Source organism: Schistocerca gregaria, chromosome 7 (genome assembly GCF_023897955.1).
Source record: "Schistocerca gregaria isolate iqSchGreg1 chromosome 7, iqSchGreg1.2, whole genome shotgun sequence".
Lineage (NCBI taxonomy): Eukaryota > Metazoa > Arthropoda > Insecta > Orthoptera > Acrididae > Schistocerca > Schistocerca gregaria.
Window position 1 is genome coordinate 517,225,387 of NC_064926.1, and position 20,953 is coordinate 517,246,339.

Below are 20,953 nucleotides of genomic sequence, written 5' to 3' on the forward strand. Positions count from 1 at the left end.
TTGATAGAATAAGACAGATATGCAGGGTGTTACAAAAAGGTACGGCCAAACTTTCAGGAAACATTCCTCACACACAAAGAAAGAAAATATGTTATGTGGACCTGTGTCCGGAAACGCTTACTTTCCATGTTAGAGCTCATTTTATTACTACTCTTCAAATCACATTAATCATGGAATGGAAACACACAGCAACAGAACGTACCAGCGTGACGTCAAACACTTTGTTAGAGGAAATGTTCAAAATGTCCTCCGTTAGCGAGGACACATGCATCCTCCCTCCGTCGCATGGAATCCCTGATGCGTTGATGCAGACCTGGAGAATGGCGTATTGTATCACAGCCGCCCACAATACGAGCACGAAGAGTCTCTACATTTTGTTGCGTAGACAAGAGCTTTCAAATGCCCCCATAACTGAAAGTCAAGAGGGTGGAGGTCAGGAGAGCGTGGAGGCCATGGAATAGGTCCGCCTCTACCAATCCAGCAGTCACCGCATCTGTTGTTGAGAAGCGTGCGAACACTTCGACTGAAATGTGCAGGAGCTCCATCGTGCATCAACCACATGTTGTGTCGTACTTGTAAAGACACATGTTCTAGCAGCACAGGGTAGAGTACCCTGTATGAAATCACCGCGGTGAATCGAGGAAGTACAGTAGATACTGACGAAACTAAAATGAGCTCTAACATGGAAATTAAGCGTTTCCGGACACATGTCCACATAACATCTTTCCTTTATTTGTGTGTTAGGAATGTATCCTGAAAGTTTGGCCGTACTTTTTTGTAACACCCTGTATGTGCCATGTACTGTACGTAATATGTATATTTTTAATATAAGTGCTGATTAGTGCCGACTATATTTTGACCGTTCGGTTGCAACGTTTGTTTTATGCAATATTAATTTGTAACAATTTTTTTGTAATTGTTAACCAGATGCTGAAGTTGAGCATTATGCACGAAACAAGGTCGGTAAGACTGTACATAAATATTTATGTTACGCACCTTCAACTGCTGTTATTATGTCAAGAAAGATCCTCATTGAACGTAATCAGGCAACTGAAAAGAAACATGCACTTCCGCGTCCCTTGCTCGCTGCTTTCATTTCGCATCTCTCGCAGCTCTGTGACACGGGCAGCAGTCGGTGGGGCTGGCAGAGCGGCTCCGCTCTCCGCGCACCTGAAACAATGTGTGGAGCAGCGCGCAGCGGCGGTCGCGCCGCGCCGACAGCCGAGCGCCGGCGGCACCCCGTGACGTCACGCAGGGTGGCGCCGACGCCGGCGGCGGTCCCGCGGCAGTCGGACGCCGCGCGCCGCGACGCCTGGACCAGCGCCGGGCCGGTGCGCGCGCCGTCACGCCTCAGGTAACGCAGGCCGCAAAACACTCCTCTGACGGCCGTCCTGTACCCTCTCCAACTAGTGCTTTGATCGATGGGCCATTGTTAGTCAGTGTTTGTCCAAACTGTCACCACGTAATGCAACTAACCTGTAAATTTATTTCGTTTCATACATTGTCCTGTTCCCTACTCGGCATGGTTTTGTATTTTACTGGCTCTTTTCCCGCGGGTGTACCCCATATCAATTGTCTGCCGCTAATCCTGGTTGGTGTGAGAATTATTTGCTGAAAATATCTATTACCTTGCTATTCATCAGATAAAATAGAGATTTTTTTTAAATCGTCTACAATCCTCCAGCATTCTGGACCATTTTTAATCGGTTACCACCCTGCGGCAATCTGTATGCTTGTGATTCGTTCGTCAGTGGTTAATTTTTAATGAAGGAGAGAATCAGTTCTGTTGAGTAGGTCGGAGACGCCTCGCTGCCGTCTTATTTACCGCAAGTCATTGCTCGACGTTTATGACTACTGTAAAATGTTTTTTACGAAGAAATCATGTTTTCACTTAGAAATCTGAGAAAACTGCTTACCGAATTACAGCATTTTGAAACACGCAGAGTTTAGTAGGTTAGCTGTTTGAATTTATGAGTGTATTAGTGCCTGTTGTTGGTTAAACGCAGATCTCTACGGAGTAAAACTGCAAATGATGCAGCTCGCTAATGATTTAATTGCTTGTGTAGTTAATGAAGTTTGTGGTCATTAGTTTCGACTGGCAACGAAGCATATATCTACAGATTATGACCGTTACACATGAAGGGCTTATACTGGTACAAATCCATTTTTGTTCATTTTGAGATACAGAGTCCTAAAGTTGAAAGAGCGCTGAAAAATCTGCAGTTGAGATACCAGAAATATTCAAGCATGTGGCTTCTTGCTAGAGATGAACTTTTCTTTCAGTTTGTTTGGGTCATTTATTTCAGAAGCATTAAAGGCTGAAAAGTGGAGGTAATGGACATGTATCACTATTGACATAAGCCCTTCGTATGTGAACACAAGATGAGAAAGCAAACTGGCAATATAGAATAAAAAATAACGTACTCTTATGGCATGGACACTTGCTAATTCAGACATTATAAAAAGTTCTATCTTGAAAGATAAAGAGAGAGGAGAAAAACCTTGTACAATAATTCCTCTATAGAACAGTACCTACTGCACAGGACGCATATGTCAGTTTCCCTCTCAAACAGGCCAGCCATTGTAAGCTACTTGAGCTTTGAAACAGTTGCAGTACAGTCACGAACATGCACATTAATTAGTTTTTGACTAGCTCCCATGTTAGACATAACATGGTCTCGTGCATAGAATGTGTGTGTGTGTGTGTGTGTGTGTGTGTGTGTGTGTGTGTGTGTGTGTGTGTGTCCGTGAGGGGCACAGAGCTGTTTTCATATCTTCAAAGGTTCACTTGAGTCCTGATTCGAGTGAAACTACGCCAGTGATATTACATGTTTGGTAACATATATTATGACTAATGCTCTTCAGAATACACCGTGATCATAGCAGCTTCCCACAATTCCTTCCGACAGTTGCTGGTAATACATTCCGCTTTAGTGCCATACTCCTCGATGTACTCTCCGCTCAACTAGTCTAAGTTACGAACATGTTTCATTCGAAGTTTTATTTCTTCGTCCATGTTCTCATCCCTAATAACACAGCTCAACAAAATTTTGCCTGTTTGCTCCGCCTACCCAGTACCTGGTTACTGTCCTAGGGGGTCGCTAATCTCAGCATATAACTCAGAGGTTTCGATTAAGGTGACACTGATGACAGTTATAAAATTTATAACGCATTTTAAGGTGATGAGTGGCTCTCTCTTCAGTGCCATACTCCTCGATTTACTCTCCGCTCAACTAGTCTAAGTTACGAACATGTTTCATTCGAAGTTTTATTTCTTCGTCCATGTTCTCATCCCTAATAACACAGCTCAACAAAATTTTGCCTGTTTGCTCCGCCTACCCAGTACCTGGTTACTGTCCTAGGGGGTCGCTAATCTCAGCATATAACTCAGAGGTTTCGATTAAGGTGACACTGATGACAGTTATAAAATTTATAACGCATTATACGGTGATGAGTGGCTCTCTCTTTTGACCACAAGAGTCTTTGTTATTTATCACCATATCGTTTTTATACAGGAAGCCACAAAGTGGTAGGCAAGGGATGCAAGTACTTGGCCTCAGTCTGTGAAATCAGAACTAAACCAAACGAAGCCGTACACTTGAACCTCAGCGTGTTGTAGTTCCGTAAGACATCCCCGAAGCAGGACTTTGGTTTTACGTAGCGCGGTACCTGATGGCGCGGGAAGTGAATTCTTAAACACGATTCCTGTGTTAAAAGGTAGGCCATTGTGTACAGATAGGACAGAAAATCCTTGACTGATTATATTAAATATCCTACTGGAGCGTTAGAGTAAAGTAAACTGCCTATCGTAAAGAGTGCCCGAAGGGGAACTGGTGCCCACTCTGAATAAACAGCGCAACAGTTGTTAAGAAATTTGGACGGCTGAAACAAAAATTTCCACTTCTGGAACACAGGCACTTTTAGCAAATGCATCATAATCACAGCAATACTTGATGGCAAAAAAGTAACAGTTCACCTAGTTGCTGGGCACACTGTTTGCGAAATCGTAGAGAATAAAAGGTGGAAGTACTTTCACGAAGCAATATACTGGCGCAAAAATGAGGTAGACTCACAGCCTAGCTGTAGTGAACAATTAGATCTTATGACTTGGATCTAAAGCCCCAGAAATCCGAGAAAAAGATAAAACAAAATACTCGTTTAAAGAACAGTAGCTAAGGTAAGGCCTTGTTAGCAAGACCACTAAAATAAAAGAAGATGACGAGGTGACTATCATTAATCCTAAAATCAATTAATAATTGGGGAGTCTAAACGTGAAGTCGGAAACAGAACCAATATTAAAAAGAAGTACGTTCGGTTATGTGCCATAAAGATCAATCGACAGAATGAATTAACTTTTTAGTTCTTTGAAGGAATTTAGTCCACACATATGGCATGGACAAGACTTACGAGTATGGCTACTCAAAAAGACTATTTACTCGGAATGTTCACACCCGCATAACAATTATTATGCGAACCTGGATAGCAGTAGACCGTACTGAAAAGAAAATTGTTTTCATGTTTCGTGTGTGTCTGGGGAAACACGCAGCTGAGTCGAGCTAATGTTTTATCAGTAGTTCACTGGATACCTCGTAACCGTGGCGTCCCTGACACATAAGAACCAGAGTTACTATTTGGTTCCATCGCACCGTATTAATGTACGAGCAAATGTCCAACCCTTACGTGGTTTTGATGCAGTCACGGTGATATATTTTTAGAGGCTATTTTTTGTAATCAGTCACTGTGATATATTGAAGATACACAAAAATGTAACATTGGAGAGAACTCGAAAAGCATTACACTTTGCAGACCTGAGCCCGTCTGACACGTATCACTTCTAAATTTCACATTCGCCATTTCTTTTTTTAGTTAAAAGGTAATATACCGATTGTTTAATCCAATGTCAGTTCGACCACATTTGCTCATAAACTGTTAGTACGAAAGGAATACTGACACACTTACCTTGACACAATGTAATTAGCACTAATGGAGAAAATGTAACGTAAATCGATGCCCTCTAAAAAAAAAACATAAATGAACGTCTGAAACACAGACGTAGCATCAGATTTTAACTCATCACTTTCAGTTTCCAAATTAATAGTGGTCTCAAACTTAGTCTTGCCATTGCAATAAATCAACAAATCATACATATTTCAGCCATTTACGCAAGACTGAACGATTACATATTACAGCCACAACTACTATTTCAAAATCCTGCCAATTTAAATGTATTTAACAAGGGAACATTATTCTCGTCTCAGTTGCTATTCTCCTAATCTGATTTATAGTAACAATCTATAAGAAAACTGATTAACCACCTGAGTTTAAAACTTTGGGTAAACAGTTTGAAAATTATTGTGCCAATACTTCATAACTGCTTTCTAGAACATTTAAGTGTTATCTTGAAAAACTGTAGAAATTTGAGTGCCCTCCATGCATCTCAGATTCCTTCCCTGAATAAATCAAAATGTTAATATAGTGCTACGCTTGGATATATAAAACGAGTTCCTTCTTCCTGTCTCATATTTATTTTCTTCTACACTCAGTTATTCAAGTAAGTCTATAAAGTGTATGTTTTTGTCTGTATCAGCACACGTAACAAAATAAATGTAATGCCATAAATGACACTTCCAATAATTAATGTTACTTCATTGCTCGCAACAGAGTTTCGTGAAATATAGGCGACGTGTTGTGTAGTATTTTGTGTGAATCGTTGGCCTGTACAGAAAGAAAATAAGGTCCATAACAGAAGCAAGCCCATCGAAATCTCTGCTATCTTTATGGGGTGATATTTGGAATTCAGATCCCGTCAAATCGTCGTGTTTCTCTTTCGCCTTACTGGAACGCAGCCATTAAATCGAAATTGCATTTCTGATTTGGCAAGAAGCATTTTACAGCATTTGGTCCTTGCTATTTCCTCATACTTCAACCCTTCGATAGGAAACGTTCCTTTGCACTATGGTCGGGCACATTTATCGTCTTTTAGAGGCCTTATTCACACAGATATATCTAGATTCTTCAGAGGAGATATTTAACGGAAAAAAGGGGATAGAAAACAAACTTCGATCGCCATCGCTGTCTTTAGAAACGGAGTGCATGATAAATTAGAAGTAGGTGTGAAGAAGAATCCGTCAGCTATTTGTGTGGAAACGATACTGGTCCGAAATAAAAAAAAAAGTAAGGAAGCCTCCAAATTCCTGCAATAAATAAGGTAGTATAAAAAGTATATTTCAAAAAACGATCAGCAAAAATGTAATATTGTGCCACTCTGTTTGTGTAACCATGCTATTCTCTGCATGTTCTAGATTAAAAAAGCCCACTGATGATGGTGATATTTGTCGCCGAAACTAGTATGGGAAAATAAAGAAATTAAACATATAACAAGGTGTTTTGCATCAAGGCGGACGCAACTTCTGATATTGTTGTTTTTCTATGCAAACACGGACCAAATGGAAGAGTTCCAAGATAAAATTATTATTATTAATTTCTGCACTGTTTCAGCCAGCATAAACGTAGACATATTTTGACCATTGGTGATATACGGCTTTAGCAGTTTCGTGACAGTTTAAGACAGCTAATGACATATTGTGTGTGGATCGTACTGAACTTTTGTGTCCACTTTATGACGTGGTTTTTTCTGCGATCTTGAAGTTTGCTGTACGAACCACATTTTAAACTAACAAAGGTACAGTCCACGTATCAATGGTGCATGAAATATCACACAGCGTATCACACACTCTACCGACGCATGTCAGCACAAATTATTTCGATTGCATTTCCTCAGTAGCATTAGAAATGCTATTCTGTCTTAGTGTCGGATGTCACGAACTAAGACATATGTAACGCCGGATGACATCAACTCAGTACACTCTAGTGAAATTGACATATCAATACGAAAATAGAAAATAGCTACCACCAACCAATAATTAGAGAAACCTACTTTACAAACTTTAAATTTCTCTTTAAGTTCTTTGAAAACCGTGAATATATTATGGTAAAGAGTTTGTCATGTTTATATATTAATTTAAAAGAAGATCGCAGAGAACACGTGACAGATGCAAAATGAATAATCTCGTGCCGGTGTACAACAAGCTACAGAAGCATCCACAGCTTATGTGAAAGAAAATACCAGAAAGCTGCCACAAAACTGGCATTTTTTTCCAAACGTAAGTGACCGGATGAACCAACGTATGAACCAAGACATTATGGGACCCACGTTAAAACCAATAATTCAACAATGAGGAATTGGTTCCATACTCGTGTTTTGGCATTAAAAGTTGAAAACAAATAAAAACAATATCAAACGTGTAATGTTGAGTAACGAGCTTCCAATACGTTAGTTACTTCAATCAGAATGATGCAACTTGGAACAATGCCACCCTCTATGGTGAAATTTTGACATCCATAAAAAAGGAATAAGAAATATTTTTAATAATACGTGAAGAAACAGACATTGGTAACGATCTATGAATTGTACTCGCAATGGAGGAAACTGTCTGTCATAAGCTGCCTTAGGTTTGAAGATAGTACCTACTTGTGACACACGAAAAAAAATTGTACCAGACCAAATGCGACCCGGCTTTCCCGCTTTACGCGGTCTCTTCTTTTTTTGTATCTCATTTTGTTCATTAACGTTCGTGGCATTCTTTCGGGGTGGACGTCCTATGACACCCATCCTAGTTCATCGTTGAGCCATTCACGCTGAGCTACTGTTGCGGCTACCGGAGCACACTTCCTGAATCGCCCCACACTGCCATACGTCACACTGCCTACGACTCGATCGCACGCTACTTATTCAGATATTCTTAAAAATAAGTACTTCAAGCGTCGACAGCCTAAATGACGATGACAGTACTAACGTCGAATACGTTTGTCTTTTGGAAACCCTGTGGCGATAGGGTCGTGCCCAGCGTGACTTAAGGAAGTTCTGTTCAGTCCTGAATTATGCTCGGATAGCCAAAATGTATATGGCGACCTCTTTTGCAAGAAGTGGTAAATGCAAGTTTGACTCCTGACCAGGCATAAATTTTCATAAGTCACCAATAGATAATATCTCCACATCTAATGCAGCTAATGTCAGAAAAGGTTCTCAATTGCGAATATATTTAATAGATCATAAATGGATATCATACTGTTATCTATAATACACAAAAGTCTTACTATAAAGTAGAATATAATCGATGATATCTTGAAATGTTTAAAAGAATCATTAGAGTAATTGAGCGAATACATGTCTATAGGGGATGGATTTTTTTTTGCAGTTCTGAACAAATCTGTCTGGTATAAACGTGCTCGTTTCCTTATTATAATAAGATAATTCGAACTGAAATTCGTTACGAAACAGAAAAATGGTAGCACTTAGATACAATTTAGATACAGCCACAAAACTTCTTGTAGTCACTGAGTAGAAAAAAATATTCCTCGTATCTAAATTGGCTTAACCGTTCTTGTATTAGCAGCCTTAAAACAGAGTTACATGAGCAATGGAGAGACTAAATTAATTTATAGTTATGAGGGAACAAAGATGTTCCTTCAACCAGCAAACACAGAATGTGAGGGGTTTAGATGAGGGCTCCATTACATTTTCTAACCAACTGCTAGATAAAATGTGTTCAGTTCAGTATCTACACTGTGTGCATTAGATAATTGTTGATTACTTCTCCATTGACGAGATTTGTTTCAAAAAATTGTGAACATTCGAAATGATACTGAGTCTGTAAATCAACAACTTTCATTATTCTCATTATTTAAAATCAAGCGTTTATTCTACATCTACATCTACATCCATACTCCGCAAGCCACCTGACGGTGCGTGGCGGAGGCTATCTCGAGAACCTCTAACGGTTCTCCCTTCTATTCCAGTTTCGTGCTGTTCGTGGAATAAAGATTTTCAGTATGCCTCTGCGTGGGCTCTAATCTCTCTGATTTTATCCTCATGGTGTGTTCGCGGGGTACACCTAGGAGAGAGCAATATATTGCTTGATTCCACAGTGAAGGTATGTTGTAGAAACTTCAATAAATGCCCGTACCGAGCTACTGAGCGTCTCTCTTTCAGAGTGTTTCACTGGAGTTTATCTATCATCTCCGTAACGCTTTCACGATTACTAAATGATCCTGTAACGAAGAGCGCTGCTCTCCGTTGGATCTTCTCCATCTCTTCTATCAACCTTATCTGGTATGGATCCCACACTGCTGAGCAGTATTCAAGCAGTGGGCGAATAAGTGTACTGTAACCTACTTCCTTTGTTTTCCGACTACATTTCCTTATGATTCTTCCAACGAATCTCAGTCTTGCATCTGATTTACCGAGGATTAATTTTATATTATATATATATATATATATATATATATATATATATATATATATTGTGAATACCAACGGTCCTACGACACTCCCCTACGGCACACCTGAAATCACACTTACTTCGGAAGGCTTCTCTCCATTGAGAATGACATGCTGCGTTCTGTTATATAGGAACTCTTCAATCCAATCACACAATTGGTCTGATAGTCCATATGCTCTTACTTTGTTTATTAAACGACTGTAGGGAACTGCATCGAACGCCTTGCGGAAGCCAAGAAACACGGCATCTACCTGGGAACCCGTGTCTATGGCCCTCTGAGTCTCGTGGACGAATAGCGCGAGCTGGGTTTCACACGACCGTCTTTTTCGAAACCCATGCTGATTCCTGCAGAGTAGATCTCTGGTCTCCAGGAAAGTCATTATACTCGAACATAATACGTGTTCTAAAATTCTACAACAGATCGACGTTAGAGATGTAAGTCTATAGTTCTGCATACCTGTTCGACGTCCCTAGATGAAAACGGGGATGACCCGTCCCCTTTTCCAATCTTTTGGAACGTACGCTCTTCTAGAGACCTACGGTACACCGCTGCAAGAAGGGGGACACGTTCCTTCGCGTACTCTGTGTAAAATCGAACTGGGATCCCATCAGGTCCAGCGGCCTTTCCTCTTTTGAGCAATTTTAATTGTTTCTCTATCCCTCTGTCGTCAATTTCGATATTTACCATTTTGTCATCTGTGCGACAATCTAGAGAAGGAACTACAGTGCAGTCTTCCTCTTTGAAACATATTTGGAAAAAGATATTTTGTATTTCGGCCTTTAGTCTGTCCTCTTTTCAGTACCATTTAGACCACAGAGCGTCTGGACATTTTGTTTTGATCCACCTACCGCTTTGACATTAGACCAAAATTTATTAGGATTTTCTGCCTAGTCAGTACAAAGCACTTTACTTTCGAATTCATTGAACGCCTCTTGCATAGCCCTACTCACACTACATTTCGCTTCGTGTAAGTTTTGTTTGTCTGCAAGGTTTTGGCTATGTTTGATTGCTGTGAGGTTCCCTTTGCTTCCGTAGCAGTTTTCTAATTCGGTTGTTTTACCACGGTGGCTCTTTTCCATGTCTTAGGATCTTGCTTGGCAAATACTCATCTAATGCATGTTGTACGATGGTTCTGAACTTTGTCCTCTGATCCTCAACACTGTCTGTACTTATGATATGTTGAGCCGTCAAGCACTCTGAAATCTGTTTTTTTTTTTCACTTTTGCTAAACAGAAAAATCTTCCTAACTTTTTTTAATATTTCTATTTACGGCTGGTATCACCGATGCTGTAACCGCGGGTTCCCTGTTCTGCGTTAGCTGTTTCAAATAGTTAGGGTTTGTCTGTCACCAGAAGGTCTGATATGTAATCGCCACGAGACGGTTCTCTGTTTAACTGCTCAAGGTAGTTTTCAGGTAATGCACATAAAAAATTTCACTGGTTTCTTTGTCTTTGCCACCCGTTATAAACGTTGGAGTCTCCCAGTCTATATGTGGTATATTAAAATCTCCACCCAAAAATATAACATGGTCGGGAAATCTACTTGAAATATTTTCCAAATTTTCCTTCAGGTGTTCTGCCACAACAGCAGCTGAGCCAGAGGGCCTCCAGAGACATCCAATTACCATAATGAGATTTTCACTCTGCAGCGGAGTGTGCGCTGATATGAAACTTCCTGGCAGATTAAAACTGTGTGCCTGACCGAGACTCGAACTCGGGATCTTTGCCATTCGCGGGCAAGCGCTCTACCAACTCAGCTACCCAAGCACGACTCACGCCCTCTCCTCACAGCTGTTCTTCTGGCAGTACCTCGTCTCCTACCTTCCAAATTTAACCGAAGCTCTCCTGCGGAACTTGCAGGAGTAGCACTTCTGAAATAAAGGATATTGCGGAGACATGGCTTAGGCACAGCCTGGGGGATGTTTCCTGAATGAGATTTTCAGTCTGCAGCGGAGTGTGCACTAATATGAAACTTCCTGGCAGATTAAAACTGTGTGACGGACCGAGCCTCGAACTCGGTACCTTTGCCTTTCGCGGGCAAGTGCTCTACCAGCTGAACTACTCCAGCACGACTCACGGCTTGTCCTCACGTCTTTACTTCTCCCAGTACCTCGTTTCCTACCTTCCAAACTTTACAGAAGCTCTCCTGCGAACCTTGCAGATCTAGCACTCCTGAAAGGCTAAGTTTGGAAGGTAGGAGACGAGGTACTGGCAGAAGTAAAGCCGTGAGTCGTGGTTGGGTAGCTCAGTTGGTAGAGCGCTTGCCCGCGAAAGGCAAAGGTCCCAAGTTCGAGCTTCGGTCCGGCACACAGTTTTAATCTGCCAGGAAGATTCATCCAATTACCATGATTGAGCCTGCTTTAACGGTTACCTTCACCCAAATTGTTTCACATTTCGGTTCTCCGTCAATTTCCGTCGACACTATTGCCCATTCTATTGCTATAAACACGCCTCCCCCTCCACTGCCCACCCCGTCTCTGCGGTATACATTCCAATCTGAGTTTAGAATTTCATTACTGTTTACATCTGGCTTCATCCAACTTTCCGTCGTTATTACTAAGTGGGCACTGTGACCGATTATGAATGAGATCAGTGGTCTGACCTTTCTATAGACCCTCCTGCAGTTTACTATTACCACATTGTCGTCCCCTGTTGTGTTTTGCGTACAGCTACCTTGTCGCGTATCAGGAAGCGTCTTGTAGGGCCTAGGGAGGGAATCCTCTAACCTAAAAACCCACATGTGTACTCCACACGTACTGCGCTACCCTTTTAGCCGCTTTCTACGTGTAGTGGACGCATGACCTACTCAGGGGAACCCTAAATTTCTCAACCTGATAGCGGAGGTCGACAAATATGTGCCATAGATTTCCGTAGAATCGTCTGAGCCTCTGGTTTAAGCCTTCCACTTGGCTCCAAACCAGAGGACCGCGATCGGTTTTGGGAACAACACTACAAATAGTTGGGTCAGATTCCACCCCGCAAGCGAGGCTTTCCGCCTTCACAAACTCCGCCAACCGCCTGTATGAACTGAGGATGACCTGTGATCTCAGACGGCAGGAAACATTCGTGCCGACATGAGCAACAATTTGCAGTTGAGTTCACCCGGTGTTCTCTATCGTCGCCGGCAGTGGCTCCTCCACCTCTCGGATGATACCCCCTGGCAAGCAGAGTGAACACTGGCCTTCTTCCCCGACCTTCCCGCTACTTCCCTAAAGGGCTCCATCACCCGCCTAACGTTGGAGCTCCCAATCACTAATAAACCCCTCCCTCCGTGTGCCTGCTAGGACCTTGCTGAAGGAGCGGCCACATGTCTACTCACAGGCTGAGCGGGCGATGCCACACTGCCAGCCTCCTCATTGACCGTCCGCTTCGTGCGACGCGAACGCCGTTGAATGCGCCGTCCCCTTGGAGAGGGTGGCCCAACCGCTCCAGGTACCCGTGAGGATGTATCGACAGCAGGGACAGTGGGCGAAGCATGTAATACCTGGGGTGTACCATGTGACGCAGCAGACTCTCCACTGCCGCTACACTCCGAGGCAGCAGCCTGAGATCGGTGACCGCGGCCAACAGCGCGTTCAGCTGTTCGTGAACAGTGGCCATCTCTTCCTGCGTCCGTACACAGCAGAAACACATCATATTTATCCTAAGAAATCAACAATTTACTGTAGAGAGTTAAGTAATCAACTTTTAACTAGACTTCTAATTCACTAAAGGCGGCTGATAGCTGACTAAACTGTGGTTACTAGACACATCTTGTTGGAAACAATGAAAATAAGTACTAACTTGTCTCTGGACTGTATTCAAAACAAACACGAAATCATTGGACACTATTACTAATACTCAAAAATTAATGCTTCCTAAAAGGAAAAACACACGGAAAAGGAAGTGAGAAGTAAGTAAAGCACAGTTGATACTTAAATTTACGTAGCTTGCTGCACAGGGGAAGTGAAACAGACGGCAGTTTTGCAAGTTTACGGGCCGGAGTTGCCGTGCGGTTCTAGGCGCCACAATCTGGAACCGAGCGCCTGCTACGGTCGTGGGTTCGAATCCAGCTTCGGGCATGGATGTGAGTGATGTCCTTAGGTTAGTTAGGTTTAAGTGGTTCTAAGTTCTAGGCGACTGATGACCTCAGAAGTTATGTCGCATAGTGCTCAGAGCCATTTTTTTGCAAGTTTAGTAGTGGGACATACTGTAACATTAAACTTCACTGCAGTTCTCTAACGACATATATTAAAAGAATGGAATTTGCTACGTGACCTCTTCGTCATTCAAGCCTATACTGTTAGTACTCTCTACTCCCATTACAGAAAAATGAAATAAAGCAACGTATCACCAGAATTCCATGGTGGTAAAATCCTCGGTAACTGAAATGTGTTTTACGTTTCCAAAAACCTGCTGTGAGCCGAATTATGATGATTATGTGTAAGATGAAAGACATTTAATATCAAAATGGTGACACCTGGAATCCAGATAAGCAATAAACAACTTGGACAACCATCTGTTTCTACTGGCTATGACATCTCAGGCTGGATTGCAAAGCCCGTCAAAATCAATTGCTACAAACAATGTTAGGGGACCTGGAATCATCAAGGAGCTTCTACCTTTTCTGCAGATTTACTTTGCACTATCCTGGGAATATCGTAGTGGGCAGATTGTGGGACAGTTCACTAAACAAGTTGAGAGTTGGAGTGTTGCAGCGTTTTAATGATTAATGAATTTAAAGTGTGTGGAAATGGTTCATAATGCTCAGCTGTCGTAATAGGTTTAACACCAGTTCTTCCTGTTTCTTTAGTTATCATAGGCCGAGTTGCTCACAGGAGTGCAAAGATACACGACACTAGAAATGTTCTTGTTCAGACTGTTTCGACTTTTTACACGTAAGTCTAATCAGGAAAATTCGTACTATTCTAACTGCTGTTACTGTTTACAGGTAAAGCCACGTCTCTGTTGCTTGTCGCTGTGCAAATAATACGTATTTAAGGTGAAATACTTTTTAAGACAATTTTTTGTTACGTTATAAGATTATTTCTGGTTTATATACATTAACGTTCCATGAATAACTGTAAAGTGCGTGATGGAAGACACTTTTCATTGTACAGAGTGTACATAAAGTCCGGGAACACTTTCAATTATTTATTGCACAAGAACTAGACATTGTACGTATGTCATACATATTGCATTTTGAAGAGAAACTCTGAAAGTATTTTTTACAAACATTCGATATGTGAACCATGAGTCACCCGACAGATATCAGTGCGGTAATCAAATTCTTGACATACCCGTCCCAGCATGGCATCGTCGACTGTGGCATTCGCTTTCCGTATTCTGTCACAGAGCTCTGCTACATCACGCACTAGAGGCGGTACAAAAACCGGATCTTTAATATGTCCCCACAGAAAAAAGGGTAGAGGGAGTGAGGTCCGGTGATCGGGGAGGCCATTTCCTGAAAGAGCTCGCTTCGCATCTGAACTCGCCATGTTTGCGACTAGCGCTGACTATCAAAAATTACCAAACTACGCTGTGGGGGTATACATGAATAAAAAACTTTCAGGGTTTATCTTCAAAATGACGTATGTATGATATCTGTACAATGTTTGGCTCTTGCGCAATAAATAATTGAAAGTGTTCCCGGACTTTATGTACACCCTATATTACAGTGAGGTATCTTCCCTCTCCACTTATGGAGAAAGCGTGATAACGATGACACTTCAGTTGCTTCTGAGAGAAGTGTTAACTGCCAGATTTTATGAGTATGATCTCTGTTGGGCATATACATGTGGTTGAAGATTATACATACTTTCCATCGCAATAGACAGTTTTTGAAGTTCTCTAATGAAGTTCTTTCGAAACGTATGGCGTGTTTCCTCAAGTGCTTGTGGGGCGAGGGGTTGCTAGAAATCTGTACGATTTTTAAATACCACTGCCTTACAAGAGCCTGAAAATCATTCTTTCGGACAGTCAGAAAACGGTGGAGAACATGTTGGCCATAATCACCAGTCTAAAATTCCACAACTCAGCTCGCCAAAACTGAAATGAAGTATTCTAACTCTCTGTTTACATTCCACAGTAGTCAGGAGGAATTACGATAAAGAAAAGTCGACTGCCACTTAACAAATCGGTATATTCGGTTAAAGTTCAAACGCACAATTAATGTTTTAGCAATCCATTAATATTGTTCTATCGCAATAAGCACTCGACACTGTTCACAGACGACTTCTACTCGGAGTTCCAAATTTGCTTTCTTATCACTGTTTTTAAGTGCAGTTAATTACTCGCATTAAAATGGTGGATAATCTACGCCACTTGATTCTCAGTTTCCTGCAACGTTACGGGTGGCACAAAAATAAAGTCATTGAAACTGAAACACAGTCTTTCTAGTGAATTTAATCCATGTAAGTTCATGTTTACCCTTTGCCACAAAATATCGGTGCAATTAAATTGATCTAAAACCATATAAATCAGTCATCTCCTAACCCATCCGAGGCTTACCGTACACTGATACGGACCGAGCGGCAAATTCTGAAGCATATTCAGGTACATCACAGTTGACCAACGAAGATCTGATGACTTTCTCATATCACTACGGTGGACCTTTTATACCCTCGGTTCCGCACTAAACGGAAAACACCTGTAGCAAGAACGCCGCTTTTAGAAGTGCCCACATGGCACACTTTTTGACTACAAAGTGTCTCATATGTAGATAACTGGAGATCAACGATTAACGTAGAAAATACTGCACCCTACGGAAGTTCTATAAAACATTCAGTCAGAGAACTCTTAAATTCCGGCTTCCAGAACTACGATAATTGACCCTGTTGTAGATTGTGATCTTTTAACTGTCTCTTCTTTTACCTTCTGTATAGCTGTAAAATTCGTGGTACTCTGGTAATTGGTTCCAGGTGCAACATTTGAAACGGTACAGTAATTTCCGCTCTATAAGCAGCAGGTTTCGCTGCTCGCTCGCACCGGGAAATAGAAACAGAGGCGGCTCCGCAGCCAATTTTATTACATGACGCGGCCGGCCGCGGGTGCAACAGAACCCATGTGGACGGGTGGAAAGAAATATCTCAGGCTTTATTATACGTATTTGTATGTGTCGTGTATTATGCATTTCTTGAATGTGACTGTGAATCTGCACGTGAACTTTCCTAATACTCCTCTCACCTTTCAGTAGAGCGTGGCCAAATCTTTGTTTGGAAATAGGTAAAAGTCAAAGACTTTCCAGTGTCACAAGATTTGGGGTGGAGATGTTGGTCACGGCCACGTGGTTCGACCATCCCCTCCACCGGGACCGAGGAAGACCTCCGGATGCCCGCCATATTCGAAGAGTGTTACAGAAGACGGGCAAGTGAACAGACGTGCCCTCAGTGCGTCTGTCTCCATGTTCACGCATGGATGAGACGTATTTATATATTTGTAATAATTCTTTTATTTCCAGCTTCGGATTGTGTAAGGAAGTGAATGATATCGTTACTTTAGGAAATTTGACCCGATGTGTTAATGTACCTGGTCTCCAGTTTGCCCGTTATCCTCCTCACATAGTGGATGTCCCATGTAAAATATTGCGAGACCTTGGTGGTATACATTTGGCCAACGCAATTCCGTTTTGCCCGTAGAAATGTGCGTGCAGATTAGTATATAATATACACGAGGTATAAGTTGTAAAATTGTAATATCTGTAAACTGGAACAATTGCTGCAATCGCTGTAAAATCGAGTGATGATATTTAAAATAAATACGTAATCAATTGTCATCAATCTTTAACATACCTTAAAAATCACATAGGAGTTCAGTTAAAGGAATTAATTTAAAAACAGAAGATATAGAAGCAGGGACCCACACATCAGCGTGTGAGCCCTCCAGCCCCTTGCCCAGTATCGTTCAGAAAGGGCACGCTCTCTAGGCAGCGCTCTCAAGCTCCCCTCCCCAGTTATCCGTTGCGCAATTTTTCATTAAGGGCTTGACGACATCAACTTTCATCTGGCGTCCCTAGACAAGGTTTACAGTACTTCACAGAACGTGGTCATTTAATCATTGTAACCTGTTTCTGAAAGCCTGTTACTGCACCATGATGTTACCAACTGTAGTACAGAAATAAATTTTTACATAATAACTCAGAAAAGAAAAGAGGTATTTTCAAAGAAGAAACTAACGTATATTTCTTTATAAAACAAATACTAACCCAAATTTACAACTTTCTATCAGTAATATTTCGAGGTTTTGAAACTTGCTGATTTTTCTGGAAACTAATTAGTGGATCACCCTGAATCTCAAGGTATGTGACACTGGTATTGTTTTATATCATTTGGAAAAGCACTCTGACATTAATGAAGTATTTAATTTCACTTTACATTGTTGTGCAATAACTCTTTGTCTCAGTGCCTGTCCACCCATGAAGGCCCGCCGCCTTCAACTTGGCCGACTGATGGGGAACTCCCGCTCTAACTCGCTTGCCACCGTTGCTAAGTAGCCTCAGCGTTTGCTGCCCAACAAGTTTGCAGGCGGTTTCAACGATTACCTTACACTCATTCTACAGTAAAACAGGCCTGTGACCAATCACACCGCCCTTCTTTACCAACGCTTGATGTATCCATTAAGACTGGTCTGAAACTGGGTTCCACAGATCAGAAATTTTTTTTGTACGCTGGAGGAAACTGTAGTCGCTTGTTCGGCAACTCACCTCGACTTGCTTCTTTCGAGAATATCTGCAGGAAAGTTACAAAAGACATGAGAAATACAGCTGTTTTAAAGTAGTTTACAAATAACAAACGGACAGAAGTGCAACAAAAAATTAATTACAATAAACATGAGTTATACTCTGAAATAGGTAATTTTGAAATAATGCCGTACCGTATGTTTGAAGCTCCTTACCTCTTGTCGTATGTTCATTTTAAGTCATGTTCCTTTAAATTTTTGTCAGTTTTTTTATTAGTTAACTATCTCAAGACGAGCATACTCGGCACGTGTAAATAATGTTGAGTTGGTAAACACCAAGCGGCTAAAATTCTCTAGAGCAATCATAGCAGTAGTGTATAAATAAGATATTGCAAACTTATGAAATCGTCGCATGCGTCTTTACGTGACTTCATGTCAGATGTTGAATCCATCTATTTGACCAATATTCGAGCATCTGTTCGGTCTGTGTTGTAGACTTACCGTAGTTTCGCGCTAACCTGGCAATGAACAATAGCCGGTCATTTGTTTAACCTGGCTCGCGGCCTATGTGATCGGTCACTTTACACAAGGTGTTCGGAAATTCCCGTTGGAAACTGCAGACTTATAGAATGGGGTTGGCACATAATATTTGTAATCAGAAACAATGTCCGGAAACGCACTGTTTCCGTTGTGCGGTTGCTTGAATTCAGTTGTGTATCGCACTAGAAATAGACACGAAATGGGATGGAGAGTGTCTACCAGAACAAGCTTCCTAGGTTCAATGCCTGTGCCGGCCGGAGTGGCCGTGCGGTTCTAGGTGCTACAGTCTGGACCCGAGCGACCGCGACGGTCGCAGGTTCGAATCCTGCCTCGGGCATGGATGTGTGTGATGTCCTTAGGTTAGTTAGGTTTAATTAGTTCTAAGTTCTAGGGGACTGATGACCTCAGAAGTTAAGTCGCATAGTGCACAGAGCCACTTAAACCATTTTTGAACAATATCTGTAACAAGTTTGCTGGTGGTTGCCACATCGAGCCCCTGTTGTAATACATCAGTATTGTTCTGAACGTATAATACGCAGAGTGCTTTTTTTTCATTTTTTTGAGTAGCGTAAACACATAATGTTTAAGTGTTAATGTAAGCAAGTGCGCGTCTTTCATTAATTGATGATTCGTTATGTTTTCTGTCGAAACGTTACCTAACAACTGTATAGTGTTACGCCTAATTCAATTCCTCAAGCAGAGCTGGGTGAGTTACCTATCTGAATTGAAACGGTACGTTTCCGGACATGCGTTCTTACTCGAAATATTATGTAACAACTCACCTGCCGACCAGGGTGGCCGAGCGGTTCTAGGCGCTACAGTCTGGAACCGCGCGACCGCTACAGTCGCATGTTCGAATCTTGCCTCGGGAATGGATGTGTGTGATGTCCTTGGGTTAGTTAAGTTTAAGTAGTTCTATGTTCTAGGGACGTATGACCTCAGTAGATAAGTCCCATAGTGCTCAGCGCCCATTGAACCATTTGAACCCACTCACCTCTACAAGTCCTATGAGTTTGTAGGGAGAATTTCAGGACAGCCTTAGAGTATACCATGCCATTACGTTTTGTTAAATGCCGCACTTTTGATTTCTCTACATTTAGTGCTAGTTTCCAGTCAACCATTGTGTGTAGATGACCTTACTTCCAGGAAAAGGTTTCAGAATCGAAATGAAATTTGTACCTAACTTAAGTAGATGCAGGATTGTCTAAATATTTATATGAAGGTAGGGTGTTAAATCGGAATTCGGAAAGTAAAATGTTTGGATGATATTCTGACAGGGCACTAACGACATTGCAGCTGAGAAACACATAAATGTTACACGAGAGCAGGAACATCGTCGTTGTTCTCTTCATCGTACAGCACGTGGATGTTTCATTGCTCTGGTAATTCGGAAAGCTGACGTCAATTATCTCGTTTGCAGCCAGTCGCGCTCGCACTGACAACAGACACCACTCGCTGCACATTTCATGGCGGTGTGGCGCTGGAGTTGCGTCACGGTCTACATGCAGGTAAACACAGTGCGGCCGTGTGTGCTCTCGGATCGGCAGTCCGGCGCCGCCGTCGATTGTCTGCGCTCGCCCGTGCCCTGCTGGCTTACTGACCAGTGAGGATGAATAGGAGCAAGACACATGACGTTTCCATTACGCATGTTTCTTTCCTTCAATCTCATGTATAACAGGAAAACAAAGATAACTGCAAATATAGCTTGTTGATTTCATATTGATTCTAAAATGAGGATACGTGTAGTAAAGATAAAATTTATCGTTTCTTCACATTTGAAAGAACATAGTCACACATTTAGTGGAGTACCTATAAGCAATTATTCACACAAGAGTGCAGAAAATATATTTCACCGTAACTTTAAGGCCGGCAGGTGTGGCCGAGTGGTTCTAAGCGCTACGGTCTGGAACCGCGCGACCGCTACGGTCGCAGGTTCGAATCCTGCCTCGTTCATGGATGTGTGTGATGTCCTTAGGTTAGTTAGGTTTAAGTAGTTCTAAGTTCTAGGGGACTGATGACCTCAGAAGTTAAGTCCCATAGTGCTCGGAGCCATTTTCTAAATTTAATGTCTCTAACAACAAAACTGATATATCATGAAGTGCCGACAACGTGAACAATTTAAAGTCCTTGTACACGTTTGGAGACAGTAATACACTCCTGGAAATGGAAGAAAAAAACACATTGACACCGGTGTGTCAGACCCACCATACTTGCTCCGGACACTGTGAGAGGGCTGTACAACCAATGATCACACGCACTGCACAGCGGACACACCAGGAACTGCGGTGTTGGCCGTCGAATGGCGCTAGCTGCGAGCATTTGTGCACCGCCGCCGTCAGTGTCAGCCAGTTTGCCGTGGCATACGGAGCTCCATCGCAGTCTTTAACACTGGTAGCATGCCGCGACAGCGTGGACGT

At 42.0% G+C, this 20,953-nt stretch overlaps 1 protein-coding gene across 1 annotated transcript in view; it reads left to right on the forward strand.

The window, feature by feature from the left end:
* Window positions 1–1,258: 1,258 nt before the first annotated feature.
* Window positions 1,259–20,953, forward strand: part of LOC126282013 (zwei Ig domain protein zig-8-like) — a 1,268,067-nt gene continuing 1,248,372 nt past the window's right edge. The window contains exon 1 of the mRNA XM_049981405.1: window positions 1,259–1,354. The gene's annotated coding sequence lies outside the window, so the exon portion shown is untranslated. The remainder of the gene's footprint in view (window positions 1,355–20,953) is intronic.